Source organism: Ambystoma mexicanum, chromosome 1q, assembly GCF_040938575.1.
Source record: "Ambystoma mexicanum isolate Mex_15411 chromosome 1q, UKY_AmexF1_1, whole genome shotgun sequence".
In the NCBI taxonomy this organism is placed as follows: domain Eukaryota; kingdom Metazoa; phylum Chordata; class Amphibia; order Caudata; family Ambystomatidae; genus Ambystoma; species Ambystoma mexicanum.
Window position 1 is genome coordinate 469,839,770 of NC_090922.1, and position 23,856 is coordinate 469,863,625.

Below are 23,856 nucleotides of genomic sequence, written 5' to 3' on the forward strand. Positions count from 1 at the left end.
TGTTCAAGTGGATTAATCTGCTAACGGGTTGTTCTGGTATATCCTGGTGGGTGTGTACTGAGTACGGGACCTACTATGACTAAACGCAAGGCAAGGGATCTTCTCCCGGCTGAGAGCAAGAGCGAACAGAGCCAAATTGGCCCAAAGACGCAAGGGGCTCTTACCTCCCACCAAACCACCCTGAATGAATATTTAAAACAAATGGCAGGGAAAATTGAAGAGTGAATTTTGAATACTGAGAGGGCGATTGAAGTAGCATCAACCAATACACGTGATCTGGAGGGCATATTAACAGTCTCATCCCAACCCAACCTCAGCCCCACAGAGGGGGTCTCTTTGTGTACATATGAGTGACCGTCCTTGAGGGTTGCAGCAGAGCACCTGTTAGATTTTCCGCTGTTATATCCAGTGTTAGACAGAGAGAGCGCCATAGAGAGTGGCACTGAGAGTAGAGTTGCATTCATTGTCATGACAGGGAGATAACAGCATGGACTCAGTATACAGTCATTTTAAAATCCTGGAAGAAGTCTTAGATAAGAAACTGGCCCCTGTATTGAACGGTATTTCATCACTAAAAAACTCCCTCAATATTTCTTTGAGCATCCTAGATGATTTTATTAGAGGGATGAAGAAAGATGTCCTGGATCTCAAACAGGTGTTTTCCAGGGGTGGGCTGGGAACATAGAGAGGCACTGGAAATAATGTTATAAGTGGCCCCATAGTAGACATTATCAGGAAGCGCCACCTTTTTTTCTATGAGAAAATGTGGAAATCCCTACACAAAAGGGGGCCATGATGGTGCAGGGCTCAGAGGCCTACTGGGAAATCACCAGAGTTCCCTACAGGCCAATCCGCCACTGGTTGGTTTATATTTCGCTGACATTCTGTACCCGAGGGCAGCACATGAATGTAACATAAGAGTCCACCTTTTGACATCACCAACAATCTATGGAATGTTTGGCATTTGTCTTTAAACCTATTAACTGCTAAGGACGTGCCAGTCGACGTCCTTGTGGCACCAACTAACTAGACTAGAGAAAAGCACCCAGCACCATAAAGTGTCCAGAATGCATCTAAAGCCCCCCTGCTTCGATAACAAATGTAGCGAGGTCGCATTTCTCCTGAGGAAATTATTCGGCTGAATAAACCACAGCACGTGCCCTCTTAAGCTACATGAGTTGAAAGATAAACTGTTTAAATTCAAAACAATTTGCAACCTTTTCAAGCCGCATTTCAACCAGAAAAACAGCTCTCGCGTGGCCCAATTGATGTGTCCAGCCCACATTTTACCCTGCATTGTTGTTAAAACGATTGCCTGTTTCCTGCTGCAAACTTGCAAAACATTCACCCACTGCACTGCCCTGCAAAGGAAGCTTTCCGAAGAATCGGTATTTCAATGTCAGGGCACCCTCGGGGAATTTGTCATAGTTGAAAGGTCTGGGCGCCACTTTCTAGTGAAAACACTGCCTGAAGCTTCCCCTCCACCATGCCCCCTCCCCGCCCCTTGTGAACACCCAGTCTATTCCGGAGCTGTGAAGTCAGTGGGAGGTGGGAGTAGATTAAGCCGCCAGTTTTTACATCGCACGAGGCACTGCACTTGTAAAAGTGAGCTACACTGCACTTACAATCTCGATTTTTGCGTGTGATTTTTACATTGCGCAAAGTAAACAATAGATGTTTAATCAAAAAACAAAGCGAGGCTACATTGGACAGACGGATCGTTGGATATACAAAACTGTGACTTATGTTTTTGCATTGACCACCCACTCCGGTGCCTACCCTTCCCGCTGGCAAACGTTGACACCCTCTGAAGTGCCAACTAACCCGGAGCAAACAGAGCGCCCATGGGCCTAACTAACGTCAAGTCACAAGTCATGCCCACCATCAATAAAGGGCCACATTTGGGGCCCCTCCGCAGTACATAACCCCCCAGAACGTGCATGCTAGCCATAAAAACTCTCAAATCCCCTAAAGACTCGTCTCACTGGAGCACTTAGGCACCAGAATCTGGGCCAAATCTGGGGGCAATTGTATGTTGTTAAGGCGCTAGAGAGGGATTTTATGTGCATTTGCGCAGCTGGGGCTTGGGGTTCGCTGGTGGAGGGTGTGGGAGATGGGGAACCTCACAAGTAAATACAGGAAATGCTGAGGAGCAGGGAAACTGGGTAGGGAGGGGTATGGCACAGTAAATGGGGAAACACCCCCAGAGCAAAAGTACGGCGAAGGGGACTTATAACCAGAAAACAAAAAGGGAATAACCCTGAAGTCATTCACTAGGAAAACGTGACTTCAACACTATCAGATGGAAACTAATTAAGCGTATTGCAAATGTAGTGGGTGAGGGTGGGATCCTCCTCCCATGAATATGATAAAAGACAGAGGAGAGTGGGAGTTCCTCCGGCTGCTGGCTTCAGGATCTTTTCACAACCCGAAGTCCTTTTTTTAGTTAAAAAAGTAGTGTTTTCTAGTTGAAAATCTGTCGGATAATTCTGATGAGGACCCTGTTTTAAGCGGCGGGCTAAGATCCCCATTGCCTACATATCCCTATCCTAAAGTTGGTAATGGAATCATGAAAGGTGTTTTGGGCACAGCCAGACCCAATAACATAACACAGCCTAACAGGGCTCAGTGACGCAAAAAAGAGCACCAAAGGAAGCCATGCTTCAGTGGAAACATTGAAATCAAGTTACCTCAATCTCTATTAAAGCCACTAAACACCTGTGTGTTGGCCTCTTTATAAGTACAAGGAAAACCGGATTGATAGAAAGATAATGCTGGATACACAAAAATAGTGGTTAACCAAATGTTGTTTGCCCAAGCCAAATTTAACAAAGCAAAAGGGTTGCATAATCAAGTTTCCTGGTCTTTTTACTTTAACTGGCCCCAAATCTTTGGGATCCGGCATTCATTTTAATGGAAACCATGAATGATAGTAGCAATGGAGGTGCAGGTTAATATAGATCACTGGTCCTGGAACCACCAGCTGGTGAAGTGTAACTTGCAAGAGCAGATCGTCCAGAAGTAAGGTCGCCAAGGCTGCCATTTTCTAGAAATCTCCCACCAGTCCCATAAGCAATAGAGGAATGCGTAGGCTTGGTTGGACTACCATGGCACTGACATTACAAACATTTAGCGGCATTTACCACTCATTCTAGTCAGAAAATTGAAATATGCCTGATGTTATTCTCCCTCCCCAATGTCTCTCGATTTAAAGTTCAAGCTAGGAAAACATTTCCCTGTTGGAGGACTCGTGTTACAACACTAAAAGGTGTGGGCTATTGACTAGAGTGTTCGCCCATACCCTTATTGCCTGTAAACGGGCAATGCAGTACAGAGACTGTGAGGGCAGTGGGTCCCTGCACAGCACCAGTGAGCATATTTAAGTGTGAGGTCACCAGTTATGGTAATGCGTGACATATTTCATGTCCTTAGAAAAGCTGAAGGTGTACATTGATGGTTATGTTATGTATCACCTTTCCTTTTGCATTTTCGTACCGCTATTTCTTCTTAAGAAAGGCTACAGGTTCCCCTTACTAAAGCTTAAACTGTGTTACTGCATGCCACACCTACCGAATTGAATAGAGTAATAGTCAGAGCAATAGGATCATATTAGCTATAAGATATTGTTGTTTTCCATGCACACTTTAATAGAAGACCACATAGAAACACAGGCAGCCTCGGGCAGCACAGATGCCGTTTCTAGCAGATTGGCTTCATGGATTTCCGTTAGAAGGATCCGCATAAAACGAACACCTCAAGAAAGCGCGCTCTCCGTGTACGTACGTTTGACCACGCAAACTAAATACGCTTCGTCCCAATTGCAACAACGTAGGTAAACTCCTAAACGTGCACTGCATTTTTGATAGACAACACACGTTTCTTAGCCCACGGATTGCCACCACAGTGCTAATGTTGGTCTTTGGTGTACATTTTTGTCGCCTCAAATCTACCCCCTGGTGTGCGTGCCGTGTGCTGCTACCCAACGCCACAGCGCATACCCACTTCTATAATTAAAGAACAGCTCTTAAATACAATTTGCATTTGATCAGTTTGTAACAAAGAAAACTATTCTGCCAGATGTACTGTGATTATCTGCGCAAACTGGCTTTACACATCGAGCAAGCTCCCGATTTAAAGTTTGCTACAGTGAGCCGTTACGTAGAACAAAGGACGCCCGTATTTGCAGATTTATCACATGTATAATAAAGCTGTCGTAGTGGGGGTACCTCGTCGCAGGCTCAGGGCAAACAGCACGCTTTATGGTCTTACCCTTGGTGTGCAGGGAGAGCAACATGAGCAGGGACACATGGAGCTGCCAGTTGGCTCCTCAGGCCGGCCCATTGCACCTATGCTTGTTTCCCCGGGGCTCGCCTTCAGTTCCAGGCTGCTTCCGTTCACAAGAGGACCTTCACATGGCTGTGTCAGATCCTGAGGGGCCTGCCAAGCAAACTAGGTCATGTGTGGTTTTGTGCCCCCAACAATGCGCATGTGCGACCCGCCAAGGCATGGGCAGAATCATCACAATGCGCACCAATGTATGTATCCTTCCTCCCCCAAGAAAAGAGGCCCTATGACCCGAGGCCTACCAGGGAAACTGCTGGTGTCCCGCTGGGACAGTCTAGGCCTGGTGGTGTTCACCTGCAGTGAGGCCATTGGCAGGGACATGGCAGCTCGAGTTGTTACTGAGGCACAGTCTGAACTCCAGACTGAGCCCCAGGAGAGCATGAAGCTTATAAGGCCAGCAGACCCCATGCACATTCACCAGAATAGGGTTGGATCACAGAGGAACGAGGTAATAGGGTCCAAAGAACAAAAACAACGCACATTTCCTAAACCGGTTGCACCCTTAAGTACATCGGCACCGCAGGCAGTTCAAGTTGTAATTGATCCCCTGCCTGAAGCTGCACCACTGGTGGGAGTTACGGGCGTCCCAACTTTGGTGGAAAGGGTGGAGGAGACAACAATCTCACTAATGTACAAACCTCACACTGGATTAACACTCACTTACCTGGTATGAAGATCAATCCTCGAGGCATCCTGATGCCAAGAAGGGCATCGTAGATAGGTAACGCTGCTAAACAGCGAGAGGGTGACTGTGTGATAGTTACAGTAGTAACACCAGCCATGCTGGACTATTTAGTCTCCACGCTCGGCCCAGCTAGATATACCATGAAGAGCATTAGCAACGTGAGTAAATTCCTTCCTCTTGCTGCCTTCTATCACCCTCGCATACTCTTTCCCCAAGTTCAATGCTGGTCGAGTGAGAGGTGGTAAGAGGGAGGCGAGGGGTAATTTACCCACCTAGTATAGGTGCAAGTGGCGCCCAGAATGAGAGTTGGGCAGTCATTACAGCGACCCGCTTTGAGACACTGTCAGGTATTGAAGAATTGGACTGACTAGAGGCCCCAGAGTTGGGAATTCAAAACCCCTCGGGGTCAGATGAGGGCTCTCAGCAGGTTGGAGAAATGTCTGCGCACTCCTTAGAGAACGTGGTCATAAACCTCAGTTGGAACATAGCGGAGTCCAAACTTGAGAGGATTGACCTAGTGTCATATATGTGGTCACAGAACATCATTTATTTACAGGAAACTTGGGTTGTGGAACCTGTATGCCTGGATGGATTTGTCTTACTCTTAACCCCAGCGTTCAAGAACAAAAGAGGTTACGGATATGGGGGGGTGGCAACCTTGATCAAATCATCCTTAAACTATTACATTGGGGTGAGGGAAGTGAACCCTCTATAGTATTCAATATGTCATTGTGACTCCTGAATGGGGGGTACATTGTTGTTGGTTAATTTCTATAATAGCCCATATGCCTCAGAAGTCAATCGGCTCAGGGCAATAAAAGATTTGCTTGAGTCTACCATCTTAGAACTTTTGAACAAGCACACGGTTTTGGTCTTGCCGACTTAAATGTGAAACTGGGTAATGGGATTCCAACTGACCTTGTTGATGTGGGTGAAGATTTTGCATATGGGATTGCCTGCCTGCAGATTCTCGACAATTGTGTGTCTGGTAGGGGTTTACAAGTGAACATGTAGCTTATGGAATGGGGATTAAGTTCTTTGAATTGACACACACACTCCAATATCCCTGGTAAAATTACATTTGTGAGCACCCAGGGGTCATCAACTATTGATTATCTTTGCATGCACATCCAACATTGGCATTGAATCGAGGATTTTAAGGTTTCACAGGAAATTGTAAGTGACCATTTCACTCTGAGGCTGGTGTTAAGACAAGATGCTGTTGTCCTATCACAGTTGGATTTATGTGAAATTAACCCACATTGTAACAAGATAAAATGGGCAAAGTGTGACCCAATAGCGGCCCAAAACAAAGTGATGTCTAGTCATTTGAAACACATCCTGTGCATTCTTAACCAGGATATTCATTCAAATCGGATTATTCTCAGTTCAGAAGAACTGTGGAGGTCTTTGAATGACCAATTCCAGTATAATTATAAGCATAGTAAAAGGAGGCCATCCAGTTGATTTTATGACTTGTGTAATCTAAAGGGGATTCTAAGAAATAAGGACAGCACCAGGGGAGAAGTCATTAGGGCTAGGCAAATTATAAAAGGTCAGTAGAACTCAGGAAAGATTTTTTGGAGAATGAAGCATGGGACGAACTTCTAGCCGTCTCCAACAAAGATTCCAAGATGTTCTGGGGCTTTGTTGCAGGAGGCCCACCCCATAGGAGAGTGGAAACCTACAGGGAAAATTATGTGAGAGCAAAATACTGGCAAATAGTATAATAAGGTGATCGTCGTAGGCTCTGAAGGACCAGAAGGAAGGTTCAGCTCTAATCGTAAGAGGGAGAGAGTTCCAGCCTTTGGCAGCCAGAACTGGGAAGCTGGCTCCTCCCGTCGCCTTCAGTTTGTATGTCTTGATATTGAGGCAGCGCGAGTAGAAAGATCTAGTGGGTCTGGCTGGTTGATTTCTAGAGACTTTGTCCGACAGAGATTTAGGGGCAGAGTTTGACAAACATTTATGAGTGATAACTAGAGTGCAGAGCAAGATTCTATCGCACACAGGGAGTCAGTGCACATCCTGTCTAATGCTTGATATATGGTTAGACCTGGGGATGTTTAGCGCTGATCTCAGGATGTTATTCTGTACGACCTGTAGTCTATTAAGATTCCGTTCTGAGGAGCCTAAGAAAAGAGTATTACAATAGTCCAACTTTGATAAGACTAGAGCCCTGGCTAACATGATGCAACTGTTGGGGGACAGTTATGATTTGCAGGCATTAATCATCTTATTGGTATAAGCAGTAGTAGAGGCAGTGGCGCTTAATTGTTTATTCAATGAGAGAGTAGAGTCTAGATATACTTCTAATGTTTTGACCTCCTTGTAACGCTCACCTGACTCCCACGGAGGCGCTGGTCTAGTCTGGGTTGCTGTGGCCTCTTCGAGCGTGATGCGCAGAACTCGGAGCACCGACTGAACAGCACCCTCAAATCTTGCTTGTCTGGCCCGTAGGAATATCCTTCTGCAGATGAGAAAGGGGATTAACAGTCTGCAGAATAGTGTGCTTGCTCCCCCCTTCTCCCCTTCGTTCTTCTCTAACTTCCTCCGAAATCCCCGGTTGATCCCAGGGGGGCCCTGAGAGCTCAGCATGAAAAAAGAATTTTTTTTTTTTTTTTTTTTTTTAGATTGGAAGAAATGGGCAGGGGTGGCCTACATGGGCGGGCTGAAGCATGAAACTGTCTCAGGCAACAATGAAAAAGTGGCCCACAGTTGTAAATGGATATTCATTCCTTTAGTCACAGACTGGGCCTCATTACTACTATGGCGGACCAGTAACAACGGTGCTGGTAAGCTACCGGCACCGTTGCTACCGTTCCGCCATAGTAAGAGTTGTGCTCGTGGGTGCTTGACAGCCCCCGCCAGGTCTGACCTCAGCTCGTCGGATGCACCGGCACCGTTATTAACGGTGCCGGTGCATCCGAGCTCCCCCTTCCCATTTGAGCCATATGGGGCTCAAATGGGAATGGGGATCTACCGGCACCTTCGAAAGGGCAATTATCATGTTCGCCTAACTCGGCATGACCTAGTAATTGCCCATTCGCGGGTGCCAGACCCGGATGCAACTCCAGTGGCAGCCGTGCCGGTTTTACCGGCACAGCTACCGCCAGAGTAGTTATGAAGCCCACTGTTTCAATAGTACCCAAAGGGGTGCTTTGTGTTAAAATGTAAGTAAATTGTGATATATTCAGCAACAATGGTCAACATTACTAACTGCATAGTGGCCCCTCACCCATTATGGAGGAGCTAAGGAGCCAGCCCAGTGAAACAGTGAGCACTCCCTCAGCTGCTTTATCCAGCTAATGGAGTGCTCCTGGGCTGGCTGAACTGTCAAAGGGAAACACTGTTTCCCTTTGACAGTTCAGTTTAGTTCCCCAGCCGCACATGCTCACTGAGCCATGCAAGTGCTGGGGCGTTTTGCTTCGCCAGCATTGCATAGCTCATTGGAAATGCTGGCTGGGGCACTGCATGTCTGTATGTCCGAGGGGGAGCTCCTGCGCCTCCTCGCACATACGGACAGAGCAGCTGGAGCAGCACCCACACACAGGCCAATGCAGAAGGTACGTTTATGTTCATTGTTTTTATTTAAACATGTGTATGGATGCGTTATGAGTGAGTGTATGGTGATGGATGCTCATGTGAATGATAGAGTGATTGCTGTATGAATGTGCAGCGCCTTGCATATACACATAATCATGTTCATTGTGTTAGGACCAGTGGGGCCCAGGGGACAGGGATGGTATCTTTTTACCGGACATCTATCATTCAAAACCCTCTGCCTTGTCCACAAGGCTTTCTGGGGCCTCGGTCCAAAATACCTTCAGCTATTCCTCCGCAAATACCTCCCCTCTCGAGCTCTTCACTCCTCTACCTCCAACTCCCTCAGGGTCAGTCGTTTATCAAAGAAACGAGCTGGGGGTAGATCTCCGTCTTCAGCTGGGGCCTCCCTCTGGAACAGCGCCCTGCCACTCTAAAACTTGAGGAGAACCATCTTTCTTCCTGCACTTATCAGACCTACCCTGTCTGCTGCCTTAAACGTAGCACTTGCAAATTGCTGGCTGCACTACCACTGTTTGTTGCCTTTATTATTTATTTATTGTTATTTATCTGTTTCTCCTCTGCTTCGCACTTTCCACTTCTCCCCCCTTCCATGCACTTTTCCCCTCACACTTGCGCGTTCTCAATGTCACTGGGCTTAGTAAGATCGCTGTTTTATTCTCCTCTGTTCCCCTCCCTTGCCTTGTCACGCTCTGAAACACTTGTGTACGAGCGCGATAGAAATAAAATATCAATGCCTGCCCCCTGGACTCCCAGCAACAATTGCAAACTGTTTGGCTATTTACCCATTTTTTGTTAAAAGTATGCTCTACAATGCAACATTTTAACCCATTATTTAAAAAAAAATTCACAGGGGGAAACCCCCCCGAACCTCCCCTTAATGCCCCTCCACTTAAAAAAGATTCACCAGCCGCCACTGGCCCTCAGACTGTGTTGGGAACGGGATGGGGGAACCGAGGGACTATGGTGGGAGCACAATGGGCGGGAACCATGGGATAGTGATGGGAGCAGAGTGGGGAGAGCCCTGGGTGTGTGATGGGGTGGGGAAGAGACCAGCGACTGGGTAGGAGTGGGATGAGGGAGCCCAGCGACTTTGCTGGGAGCAGGTGACGGCGCGCAATATATACTGTCCATTTGGCATTTCTGGGGGGTCCCGACCTGCCCAAATTTTGCTCAGGGGGGCCCTGGCCAAAAAAGTTTGAAGACCACTGCCTTATGGTTTGAAAGGATGAACTCTCCATCCTGCTTCTGGTGCAGGGGCGCGTGTTTGTCCAGTTACTTCACTGGTTTTCAGAATGGCGCTGGCAAAATCCACTTGACTTTTCCGAGCGGAACGCCGTAAGTATGAAGATTACAAAAGTTCAAGTGTTGAGCTTCCTTTTCTGTTGCCTTCCTAACCTGTGATCTGTCCTTTATTTCAGGTGCAGAATGAAGGCGATGCGTTGAGGGATTGAATTGCCGATGGTAAACTCAGGTGAGTTAGCGATGGGGGCGATCCCTCTTAATGTCTTTAAATTCCTCCAGTAATGTCTTTTGTCCTTTCCCCATAGGGGCCGGGGTGCGGTACCTGCCAACGAAGCGGCGCCGACCCGAAGTGAGGAATGGTCCACCAACAGAAGACCGGTAAGTGTTATGGCGGAAAATTAGGCTTTCCTCATATGTTCCTTCTGCTCACCTTTTGTCTCTTCTTCTCTCCCCTAGGCGCAGAGATGTGGCGATCGGTGCAGACAGTCGCGGTGGAGCCAGAAGAACTCCCGAGGACAGATAAGTGAAGCGCGGCGCTGCAGCGAGCAACGCGGTGCTTTTAAATGAAAGTCTTTTCTTAGGAATGCTGGCGTGAAGGTTCCGGATGCAGGTAAGAAGTTTGATAAAAAGGAATATCCTTCTGCAGATGAGAAAGGGGATTAACAGTCTGCAGAATAGTGTGCTTGCTCCCCCCTTCTCCCCTTCGTTCTTCTCTAACTTCCTCCGAAATCCCCGGTTGAAGCTCACCTTATGGTTTGAAAGGATGAACTCTCCATCCTGCTTCTGGTGCAGGGGCGCGTGTTTGTCCAGTTACTTCACTGGTTTTCAGAATGGCGCTGGCAAAATCCACTTGACTTTTCCGAGCGGAACGCCGTAAGTATGAAGATTACAAAAGTTCAAGTGTTGAGCTTCCTTTTCTGTTGCCTTCCTAACCTGTGATCTGTCCTTTATTTCAGGTGCAGAATGAAGGCGATGCGTTGAGGGATTGAATTGCCGATGGTAAACTCAGGTGAGTTAGCGATGGGGGCGATCCCTCTTAATGTCTTTAAATTCCTCCAGTAATGTCTTTTGTCCTTTCCCCATAGGGGCCGGGGTGCGGTACCTGCCAACGAAGCGGCGCCGACCCGAAGTGAGGAATGGTCCACCAACAGAAGACCAGTAAGTGTTATGGCGGAAAATTAGGCTTTCCTCATATGTTCCTTCTGCTCACCTTTTGTCTCTTCTTCTCTCCCCTAGGCGCAGAGATGTGGCGATCGGTGCAGACAGTCGCGGTGGAGCCAGAAGAACTCCCGAGGACAGATAAGTGAAGCGCAGCGCTGCAGCGAGCAACGCGGTGCTTTTAAATGAAAGTCTTTTCTTAGGAATGCTGGCGTGAAGGTTCCGGATGCAGGTAAGAAGTTTGATAAAAATTCTTGGTTTTCACATTTCTCTTCTCTTCTTTCCTTACAGATGTTCCAGGATCGAGACGGGCGTGGCTGGAGACCACATGCAGGAGCAGACACGGTGAGCGTTCAGCTGCTTGGATGCAGAACAACGCAAAGCGTGAGCTACTGTCTGGGCGTGGCTTAAATAGCCCCCAAAGTAGTTCCAGGTAAGTATCCTTCCCTGGCCACGCCCGAGTGGCAAAATAGTCCCGATGAAAAAATAGTCCCTTTCAGGTCTCAGGGAGGCCTGAATCTTGCAGCATGGTTTGCATCAGGTAAGTGCACAAAACACCTTCCTATATGAGCCTGGCGCCTATGGCGCCAGGACTGATGTCCAACATGAGCCTGGCGCCAACAGCGCCAGGACAGAGTCCAAAGAGCCCCTATAAGGGGCCGCTGGGCTTTTACCCTGGGGCATGATGCCTGCTCCCGGGGGTGCTGGGCCTGGCCTGGTTCTCCGGGGGTAGGCATCATGACAGCAGTCCCCCAAAGGCCCCTCCCAAGGTCGTTCCCTCTGGAGGTTTCGGTTTGTTTGGGAAATTCCGATGGAACCTTTTTACCAGCCGAGGTGCATGTACGTGGTCGCTGGGTTCCCAAGACCTTTCCTGAGGCCCGTACCCTTTCCAATCAATTAGATAGAAAAGTTTTGATTTTGAGATTTTAGAATCCAAAATGTTCTTCACCTCGAATTCAGGCCCCCCATCTATCTGGATTGGTTCTGGTGGCTTTATTAATCTGGTTCCTGGTTGCACTGGTTTCAAAAGTGACACATGAAAAACGGGGTGAATCTGCATGTTAGCTGGTAGATCGAGCTTGACTGCCACTGGGTTAATTATAGCTTTGATCGAGTAAGGGCCCAAATACCTTGGATTAAAAGTTCGAGGTCCCTTGAGCAATAACTGTTAGGTAGCCAAACATACTTGATCTCCTATTTGGTATGGAGGCGCCTCACTCCGATGCAGATCCGCATTCTTTTTGTATTTCCCTTTCGCTTGTTGCCAAAGTGCAGTTGCATCCTTGAAGGCTTGAGTTATCGTGGAATGCAAATGGTCCACTGCGGGCATTTCAAGGCTCAGAGGTGAGTCCAGGTCTGAAGTACGAGGGTGATGTCCATATAGGGTACAAAAGGGGCTTTGTCCAGTTCCAGAGTGTACCGAGTTATTGTATGCATATTCGGCCACCCATAAAATATCCTTCCAATTACCCTCCGATTGGTGCAACATACATCGTAGGTATTGTTCAAGGGTCTGGTTCGTTCTCTCTGTCTGACCATCGGTCTGTGGGTGGTGGCTGGTTGAGAGTCTTACGTCGATTTGTGCCAGTTGACAACACTTTCTCCAAAAATGAGAAATAAACTGGCTTCCCCGGTCGGAGACTAGTATGGACGGGAATCCATGCAAACGGATGATATTTTCGAGAAATTCCTTGGCTAGGACAGAAGCTGAAGGTAATCCTTTCAACAGAATAAAATGGGCCATCTTGGAAAATAAATCCACCACAACCAGAATAGTATTGTATCCATTACAAGGGGGCAGGTCCGTGATAAAATCTAGTGACAAGGTGTGCCAAGGTGCTGGTGGAATGTCTAAAGGCTGAAGAAGACCGGCGGGTTTTGTCTTTTCACCTTTGTTTTGGGCGCAAACTCCACAGGACATCACAAAAGATTTAATATCCTTTCGCCAGGAAGGCCACCAGAATTGTCGTTTAATTTTTTCCTCAGCTTTGGCAATGCCAGGATGTCCTTCCATCAGGGTATCAGGATGACGGGAAATAACCAGTTCTTTCAATTCCTTTTCTGGCAGAAATAAGCGTCCTTGGAAGTAAGGTAGGCCATCGTTGACCGAAAAGTAAGACCCCCTTTGGATCCAATCCTGCAAGGCTGTAGAGTCCAGGAGTTGTTTTACCTGTGCTTGAATGTCTTCAAGGGTTTGTAAAGAGGTTATCCCCAAAATTCTTTGTTCGGGAATTATCGGCACAGGTTCTGAGTTTGTGTCTATTTCTCCCATTCCTATTCGAGATAGCGCGTCCGCTTTGCCATTCTTACAGCCGGAGCGGTAAGGGATTACAAAATCGAACTCAGCAAAGAACAAAGCCCATCGGAGCTGACGTGACGATTGAGCCTTGGCAGTTTTTAAATATTGTAAGTTTCGGTGATCAGTGATCACGGTGATGGTATGCCTGGCGCCAAGAAGATAATGCCGCCAAGGCTTAAAGGCGGACTTAATGGCTAATAATTTCTTGTCGGTGATTGCATAATTTACCTCAGGCGGCGAGAACTTTCTGGACCAAAATGCTACGGGGTGCAGTTGGTTGGTTTCAGGGTCTCTCTGAGACAGGACAGCTCCTATGGCTAAGCTGGACGCGTCGGTTTCGACTATATAAGGGAGATCGGGACGCGGGTGCTTCAAAATAGGTGCGGACGTGAATTTAGCTTTCAATTCCTGAAAGGCCTGTTCGGCTTCCTCGGTCCATTCGAAGCGTTTATTTTTTCGCAAGAGTGCAGGGATGGGTTGTACCACACGTGAAAATTCCGGGATAAATCTGCGATAAAAATTAGCAAAACCAAGCATGCTTTGGACACCTTTCACCGAACTAGGTGATGGCCATTTGAGGATGGCATCCACTTTTCGTGAGTCCATTCGGACCCCTTTAGGTGTCAGGATGAATCCAAGAAACTCAACCTCGGTGGTATGGAAAACGCACTTTTCCAGCTTTGCAAACAGTTTGTGCTGGCGCAATTTCTCAAGGACGCCCCTGACATGCTTTCTGTGATCAGATTCCGAAGAGGTGTACACAAGAATGTCATCGATATATACGACAACACAAACATCGATGAGTTCCCAAAGGACATCGTTCATGAAGAATTGGAAGGTAGCAGGCGCGTTGCACAACCCGAAAGACATCACCTGGTATTCAAATAATCCATATTTTGTAGGAAAGGCCGTTTTCCATTCGTCGCCTTCTTTTACTCGCACCAGATGATAAGCCCCCCGGGGATCTAACTTGGTGTATACACAAGCGTCCTTCACCTGGTCAAGAAGTTCAGGGATCAGAGGCAGAGGGTAACGGTTTTTAACAGTTATCTGGTTCAATGCGCGGTAGTCGATACAAGTTCTAAGGTCGCCTTCTTTTTTGGGCACGAAGAACAAAGCCGAGGATGCCGGAGACTTTGACGGACGAATGAAACCATTGGCTAGGTATTGATCTAAATATTGTCTCAAATGCAGATTCTCAGGTTCAGTAAGGGCATAAATCCTGCTACAAGGGGGTTGTGCACTGGGCACCAGATCGATTTGGCAATCGTACGATCTGTGGGGAGGTAACGTGTTGGCCTGTTCCTTTTGGAAGACGTCCTGAAAGTGTTGGTATTCCGGAGGTAGTTGCATGGAGACAGAGGTTACAGACGCTAGACTAATCTTCAGATTTTCTGGGTAGCAGGATTGTGCACAATCCGGGAAGGTTATTCTCTTTGCTCGCCAATCAATTCGAGGATTATGTGTCTCTAACCAAGGGATTCCGAGAATAACCTGAAACTGTGGAGGCTTGATTACATCAAACACAACTGCCTCCCGATGGCCGTCCGGACCTATAAGTGTCACCTCAGCAGTGGAATGTGTTACCGGTCCAGAGGCAATTTCGGTTCCATCGACTGTGGTGATGACATCTTTGCTGGTTTTAGGACGCAGAGGGAGGTTAATCCTAGAGACCAATTCACGATCCACATAATTTCCTATAGCCCCACTATCGATGTATGCCTTTATTGCATGCAACCGCTTAGGCTGTTCCGGATCTACGAGGACCATTGGCACAATGAAATGCGAGGTCTGAGAGTTAGTTTTCAAGCTCAGCTAGCGGACCCCTACGCTTGTCGGGCGTGGTCGTTTCCCGAAACAGAGTCTTCATGGTTTTTATCAGCGGCTCCTACCACCTTCTTGGGCTGTTTTGCCAGGCAATCTCGTAGAAAGTGTCCAGAGGACCCACAATAAAGACATAATTCCATCTGCCGTCTTCTTTCACATTCTTTTTGAGTTGAAGGTCCTTTAACCCCTCCGATTTGCATAGGCTCAGAGACATCAGCACCCTTGGGGTTAGCATGGGTCTTGACCAACACCCGGGTCTCAAACTTGGACCGATCTGCTTTTCTGTTTTGAAGTCTGTGATCCAATTGGACCACTAAGTCTATATATTCTGTGCATTCTTGGGGAGGATTTACAACTTGGGCCAGGACATCTTTAAGTTCTCCGCGTAGACCTCGATAAAATAACGTGATTCTTTTATCCTCTGGCCACCCAGCTTCCACAATTAGTCTATTAAAGGTTGCAATGTAGGATAGGAGGTCCTGATTGCCCTGTCGCAGGGATAGGAGTTCGTCATCCAGAGCCTGCCCCTGAGAGTGTCGAGCAAATAACCTTTCCATGCTTGCTTGAAATCCTTGAAAATCACGGAGAATCGGGTCATCTTGAGTAACCAGTGGAACTGACCAATCGGCAGCACAGCCGCTGATATATGACAATACAAAGGCTACCTTGGTCTGGTCATTAGGGAAGGCCCCAGGTCTGCATAGGAAGTGCAAACGACACTGATTCATGAATACGGCGAATCGTTTGGGTGGGGCCAGCGGCATGTTTCCAGGTAGATTAATCTGCACAGGGTTACTGGGAACCACAGGAGCGGGGTACCCCCCGGCACCGGGTAGAGGAATGTGTCCAGCTTGACCTTGCGAAAACTGTCTAGCCAGGTCATCAGTTCTTTCCTTTGATACAATCACTTCCCTCCTGAGAGCATTAGTCTCTTGACGAGCGGGGTGTACTTCGGCCCGTAATTCCCCCAGTAGTTGGGCCAACTGATCAGTCTCAGAAGTTTCCATAGCGCCTGGGTGGGAATTTGTAGGAAGGCTTTGCGTTCTGTAACGCTCACCTGACTCCCACAGAGGCGCTGGTCTAGTCTGGGTTGCTGTGGCCTCTTCGAGCGTGATGCGCAGAACTCGGAGCACCGACTGAACAGGACCCTCAAATCTTGCTTGTCTGGCCCGTAGGAATATCCTTCTGCAGATGAGAAAGGGGATTAACAGTCTGCAGAATAGTGTGCTTGCTCCCCCCTTCCCCCCTTCGTTCTTCTCTAACTTCCTCCGAAATCCCCGGTTGAAGCTCACCTTATGGTTTGAAAGGATTAACTCTCCATCCTGCTTCTGGTGCAGGGGCGTGTGTTTGTCCAGTTACTTCACTGGTTTTCAGAATGGCGCTGGCAAAATCCACTTGACTTTTCTGAGCGAAACGCCGTAAGTATGAAGATTACAAATGTTCAAGTGTTGAGCCTCCTTTTCTGTTGCCTTCCTAACCTGTGATCTGTCCTTTATTTCAGGTGCAGAATGAAGCCGATGCGTTGAGGGATTGAATTGCCGATGGTAAACTCAGGTGAGTTAGCAGTGGGGGCGATCCCTCTTAATGTCTTTAAATTCCTCCAGTAATGTCTTTTGTCCTTTCCCCATAGGGGCGGGGGTGCGGTACCTGCCAACGAAGCGGCGCCGACCCGAAGTGAGGAATGGTCCACCAACAGAAGACCGGTAAGTGTTATGGCGGAAAATTAGGCTTTCCTCATATGTTCCTTCTGCTCACCTTTTGTCTCTTCTTCTCTCCTCTAGGCGCAGAGATGTGGCGATCGCTGCAGACAGTCGCGGTGGAGCCAGAAAAACTCCCGAGGACAGATAAGTGAAGCGCGGTGCTGCAGCGAGCAATGCGGTGCTTTTAAATGAAAGTCTTTTCTCAGGAACGCTAGCGTGAAGGTTCCGAGTGCAGGTAAGAAGTTTGATAAAATTCTTGGTTTTCACCTTTCTCTTCTCTTCTTTCCTTACAGATGTTCCAGGATCGAGGCGGGCGTGGCTGGAGACCAGATGCAGGAGCAGACACAGTGAGCGTTCAGCTGCTTGGATGCAGAACAACGCGAAGCGTGAGCTTCTGTCTGGGTGTGGCTTAAATAGCCCCCAAAGTAGTTCCAGGTAATTATCCTTCCCTGGCCACGCCCGAGTGGCAAAATAGTCCCGATGAAAAAATAGTCCCTTTCAGGTCTCAGGGAGACCTGAATCTTGCAGCATGGTCTGCATCAGGTAAGTGCACAAAACACCTTCCTATATTTGTCCAACATGAGTCCAAAGAGCCCCTATAAGGGGCCGCTGGGCTTTTACCCGGGGGCATGATGCCTGCTCCGAGGGGTGCTTGGCCTGGCCTGGTGGTCCGGGGGTAGGCATCATGACACTCCTTTGCAACTTTGATGGTGTTTCTGTCAATGTTGAAGGACGTGTACTGAGGGTCAAATTTGTTTAGACATGCTTGGGATCCAATGATCAAGAGCTCTGTCTTCTCATCATTGAGACACAGGCTGTGGCCCGCCATCCATGCCTGTATTTCAAGGTAGATTTATTTTATCAATTTTGAGTCATTTTCATAACAACCAGTCAGCGTAATTCGTACAGGTGACACCCATGTTATCAAGACGATCAAAGAGGAGCTTTGTGAAGATGTTGTAGAGCGTCGGAGAGACGCATGAACGCTGTGATACTCCGCAGTAGATGGGGACTGGAACTGCAGAGGATGAGGGTGCGAAGACCCTGGTAGTTCGGTTAGATAGAAATGATTGGATCCAAGTCAAGGCATTTGTGGAATAGGCAGCGGCTGTGGTTAGGTGTTCTATAAGGATCTGGTGATCGACAAGATCAAATGTTGCAGAAAGGTCCAACAGCAGAAGGGTGGCCAGATTGCCTTTGTCTTTGGCTTCATCCATTTGGATTTTTAAGTCCAAGAGGGCCATTTCTGTACCGTGTCTCGGTCTGAAGCCAGATTGGAAGAGACCTAGTAGGTTATTATCCTCTAAGTGTTTTTGGATTTGGAGATAGGCCACTCTATCCAGTATTTTTAAGAGGAACGGGACAGTAGTAATAGGCCTATAATTGGTCGGGATGCTGGGGTCTAAGTTCATTTTCTTTAGGAGGGGCATATCCCAAGCCTCCTTGAGGTTGTTGGGGACTGAACTGGCATTGAACAAGGAGTTAATCACAACGGCAGTGAATGGGGCTAGGCCTTTGGCGCCTTCCTTCATGGCTGGGGCAGGACAGATATCTCCCTGGCACCTTGACGGTTTTAGGCTTAGGATGATATTTTCCACTTCATTCGGTGTGACTGAGGAGAAGAAGAAGGGAGGCAGGAAGGGGGGTAAAGGTCCAACTGGATGTTAGTGTTAGAACTATTATCCAGACAGTTTTTTTTTGTCTCTATTTTATTTTGTAACATTGTATTTTTGTCAGATAAAGCCTTCTGATTTTTGGCACACCAATGCGTATCCTTGACGCATGCTTCTGTTGGTGGAGCTGGCCTCTCCAGTTCCCAAAGAATGCTGAAGAGCTCCTCGGTACCAGATTTTGCATTTAGGATTCTGTTATTGTATGTCTCTTTTTTGGTGTTGAGGATGGCCGATTTATATGAGGCAAAACAGCGAACACTGCATTGTTAGGAGTGGTAGGTGATTTTCTAAACATGGCTTTGGCCGCTCTTTTGGTATTGCAGAGGGTTTTTAGTTCAGTCGTGAACCATTTATTAAGGTGGGCTGCCGGTTTAGATTTTTTTATTTTGATAGGGGTGATGTTGTTTATGGCTAGTTCTAGGATGTCATTGGGCCTCATTACAAGTTTGCTGGTCAGGTTACAACGGTACCGGTAAGCTTGTTGATACTGTTGTTACTGGACCGGCAAACTATGAGTTCTGCTCGTGGGTGCCTTCCTCCCCGCCAGGTCGGACCTGTCGGGCATACCGGCACCCGCGAGCAGAGCATGTCAGATGCAACGGCACCATTCTGAATGGTGCCGGTGCATCCGTCCTCCCCATTCCCATTGAGCCCAATGGGGCTGAAATGGGAAGGGGGGCATTTCTTTCTGGTGCCCGCGAATGGGCAATTACCGGGTCTGGCGGGCCGTAATTTATTTGGTAAAAATTACTTGGTAATTGCCCATTCGTGGGCGCCAGAAAAGAAATTATACTGACGGCAGCCGTGCCTGTTATACCGGCACGGCTCCGCGGGTATTGGAATAAGCCCCATTGTTTATGTCAACCAGTTTATCTGAGTCAAGGTCGTTGTAGTTGGGTGGATCCAGGATAGCATGGAGCAGAGGTCGTAGGTTTTGAAGCGTTATGTTCTGGTTATTTCTAGATAGATTTGGAGGGGCAATGGTGGAACTGGGATTAGGGGGTGCAGTCTCCTGAATGGAGAAAGAGATGCAATGATGGTCTGACCATGTTTTGGGTCCATTCTGGAGAATTGTGGTAGAGCAATTGAGGTCTGCCAGCCAGTCCAACGTTCTGCCCTTGTTGTGCGTGGGCCCCTGGATACGATGTTTGAAACCCAACTGTGATATAGAATTGTCCACAGAAGTAGCGTTAGTGTCGTTAGGGTCGTGCAGGCCTAAATTGAAGTCTCCAAGCAGGATAATTTGAGAGTCTGGTTTGGTATTTTGATTCAGAAGGTCTGTAATGTCTTCCTCAAAAGAGGAGATGGACCCTGGGGGTCGGTAGATTAGATGCAATAGGATCGTACAGGTTGCTGAGAGGGGGAGTTATGCTGATGGGAGGCAGACATGGGAAACGGCTCTAAGACCAAGGTGGGTTTTGGCTATGAAAGCTACTCCCCCTCCTTTGCCAGTGTCTGTCTGACCTGATGATGGTGTAACCCCCAGGGAGAGCTAGAGAGAGGGCAGGGCCTGTTGTCTGGTGCAGCCAGGTTTCAGTGATGGCGAGGATGTCTAGGCAATTAGTTGAGATTAGAGCAGCAATATCGAGTGCATGTGCAACTAGTGACCGTGTATTGATGAGGGCTCCTTTGATGGTAGGAAAGGCTAGGTGAGGGGCTACCAAATGCTGGGATGTAGGTAGCAATAGGTTGGAGTTTTTTAAGGCTCTGTAGTCTCATCCAGAAGGGTGGTGGGCAGAGTGGAAGTGGTTTTGTTTGAAGGAGGCCGACCAGTAGGCCTGGTGAGGGTCTTGCAGTTTAAGAAGTGAGATCCTAGTCTCTTGTTTCTGGAGCTCACTGGGCAGAGTATCAGTAGAGTGGGTGGCAAGGTAACGTGTTGGATCCATTCTGCAGGGCTGAAGGGGCTGCTAAGGGTGCCAGTATTATGAATGCGATAGGCAGTAGTGGAGGCTTTGTGTGATGTGTGTGGGAGGAAGGGTGGTAGAAAGTTTGTTGCTGCAATGAAATGGAATAGACGGAGGATAGTGGCCATGGTGAGCGTGACTCTACGTATGGAGACCATGAGGGCGAGGGATGTGCTAAGCTAGTAATACAGTTGAATATCACAGCTAGAAATCACAGCAGGCTAAATATCACAGCAAGATAACACAGCTAAGTAACACTGCTAAATATCGCTGCTAAGTAACACTGCTAAATATCACAGCTAGAAATCACAGTAGGCTAAATATCACAGCGAGGTGTCACAGCTAAATAACACTGCTAAGTAACACTGCTAAATATCACAGCTAAAAGTCACAGTGGACTAAATATCGCGGTAGGCTGTTTTGACAATTTATTTGAAGACTCACAGTAGGCTGAATATCACAGTAAGATAACACAGCTAAGTAACACTGCTAAATATCACTGCTAAGTAACACTGCTAAATGTCACAGCTAGAAGTCACAGTAGGCTAAATATCAATGGGAATGGGGATTAACACCATTCCGCCTCCGTGATTCCCGGAAAACCGGGGTTGTAATGCCCCAGTAATTCCGGGAATCACGGAGGCGGAATGGTTATACGAGTCCGGCGGTAACCAGGCGGTTTTACCGCCTCGGTTACAGCTGGACTCGTAATGAGGCCCATTGTTCTTATGGCAAGGTACACTGGTGAACGAAAAACCTGCCTTAAAACTTCAATACTGCTAAATGTTCCTAGCAAATCCAAATGCAGGTATTTATGCATTTGAGAAAAGGAATATGTGAAGATGGAAAAGGCACATGTTTTGGGTGAGAGACAAAAAGTGGCATTTGTCCTTGAAACTGCCACACATCAAAATGTTGTGCACCTTGAAAGTTAAGCAACACAGAAACGGATATCATGTTGAATGGGAAGGTGGGTGCATTTCACAGCTGAAGTCACAAATACATGGAGTTAAAAATGTTGCTGAAGATGAATATGCACATGGCTAATGACAATATGAACAGCAGGATTTCATTTTCTAATGCCCATTCATAAACCAATACTGTGCAAAGCAAGTTGAAAATTCACTGATTCAAAGTGCATTGAACAATAACAGAAAGATGCAATGCTGAACTGGGAAAATGAATGCAATAATTGAAATGGCTATTTTGTTTTCAGATGCAACATGTAAATCCCCAAGAAAAACATGCATTTATTTTAGGTTGCTGGGCAGATCTTTCAAGTACTTTCGCCCCATTGCAGGTCTGTTTGGCTCCTCATATAGAGCCAGATCTCTGTGAGACCTCGACACAAGCATACTAGGTATTAACAATGGGCTGATTGACCACAGATCCAGCCTGGGTGGGTGACATGCTTAAAAATATATACTATTAGATCACAATTGTGGTCAACTCAAGTATACAAGGACAAAATGGCAAATGCCAGCACAACCTCATGATGTCAGAGACCATCTGGTGACAGAGATACAATCTCTGCAGTATCCCTTAGCTCAGCTTTTGACTTCACAAGAGCGATTGATCAGTTTATTGCAGGCTAAATTAACATTGAGCCCAGAGACTGGGGCACAGCTGCTCTGGACCACATGGTTTCAAGGAAAAGGAAGAAATGAAACTTCATATTGTATATGTTAGTGAGGTGTTCATAGACTTACATTAAAATAACCTTTACACCGTGATACTTACAGGGATGTCATTTTAAACTATTTTCAAGATGATGCTGTTGATTTCATTTGTATGTGAGTTTATGATTGTTGATAATCCTGTGGCAACCTAAAAGGTGTTTCTAACTGCCCCGAAAATGTTTTAAATCTGAACGTTTGGGAGCTAATGGCTTATTGAATTAGATATCTGATTAGGAAATGTCACTTTCTCATCTATGTTAGTTTTTACATAAAGGGCGAAAAACCGTAGCTTGCATGTGCAGTAACTTGCCGAAATGAAAGTCAGTTCCACCTATCCGTTATGGTTAGGGGAACGTTAATATCTATATATTATGGCATTTATTTGTAAAATTACAAAATATTGCCATGTATAGACATTTTGAGTGACAAAGTTGTCATGTAAAACAATGTAAATGATAGAAGGCGTGTACCTCTTCACTTCATTTCAAGCATAGAACTCAAAGGGCCTATTGACACAGAGGGGTGGAACCTTGAGTGTAGGAGAGAACCGTAGAGTTCCAATGACAATTTAAGGCTAATAAATTGACACTTCCTGATCTTAATATTTGGTGTGAGGGATGTATACATTAAAACTCCCTCGATCTATGGAGAGGGGAGAGAGGGGGGAGAGACAGAGAGAAAAATCCTTCCCAAAACCATCTTGTAGTGAGAGCTGCTAAACATCTTGAAAGAGAATTACACTTAATCCACCTGTGGGCATCCTGAGATAGCTGTTTGCCCTTACTTGGGCGGAGTGGCCTAAAATTGATGGAGCATTAACTTTGCATGGGAGAGAGAAACTGGGAAAGCCAAAGGATGACTGGGCCTGGTTATTAAGGAGAGCCATTTGAGGGGTGAAAGCGGTGACAATCTCTGACTGAAGCGACCAGACCCTGTGCTGTCCTAAAGGGAAGCCCTGCCATCTTTCCTGGGTACCCAGCAACAAATGTTTCCATTGTAAGTAGATTGATGCAAATAACAGTATATGTGAGGGGACCTGCCTGCCTTAATATCTTCCCTTAATCGTGGGTGGACGCAATAGATTGACGCAGGGGGAGCTCAGAGGAGTTTGAAGCCTCCAGCCTCTTTCCTAGTGGAAAGTAAGTTATTGCCATTACAGTAATTGGGTGCATTTATTTTTCCTGTCAACCCCAGACTTCTCTAAAGAGCAGGGGTGTATTTGTCCCAAAACTAGATTCCCCACTGTCACCACTCATTAAACCTTGCCTTAGAAAAAAGGGATGTTCCTATCCCAAAACTAAATTCTCAACTGTTACCACTTCCCACACCTTGCCTTTAAACAAAAGGTGTTTTTGTCCCAACACAAAATTCCTAATTGTCACCACTCCTTAAGCATTGACCTCAAACATAGAGGTGATGCATATAACTGATGCCTGGGCTTTGGTGCTGGGGAGAGAAGTGCTTTGAAAAAGTGAAACCAAGTATGTTTTCAAAACTGCTAGCATTTTCAATTGTGCATGGACACTCCGCGTATCAAGTACTGGATGTGTAATATTTAACTTGCTTTAGAAACCAAACTATGTTTTGTTTTAAATCTAAAGGATATCAAGTGATATTTACCTGTGTATTACAAAAAGGAACAAAGCGTTTTACCTTGAAGATGTGTTTTGTGCCACATAGAAGGTGGCATTTGTAACCATTAAAGGAAATTATTAATTGAACCTATACTTTAAATAAACATATATTCTCCCTATACCGCGGCCCGGTTCTTGGTTCATTGT

General features: G+C 46.8%; 1 long non-coding RNA gene across 2 annotated transcripts in view; it reads right to left on the reverse strand.

Moving 5' to 3' along the window:
* Positions 1-23,856, reverse strand: part of LOC138528837 (uncharacterized) — a 70,665-nt gene that overhangs the window by 21,481 nt on the left and 25,328 nt on the right. For both annotated transcript variants that reach the window (XR_011284263.1, XR_011284262.1), the window contains exon 2: positions 7,369-7,496. This is a non-coding gene — a long non-coding RNA (uncharacterized lncRNA). The remainder of the gene's footprint in view (positions 1-7,368; positions 7,497-23,856) is intronic.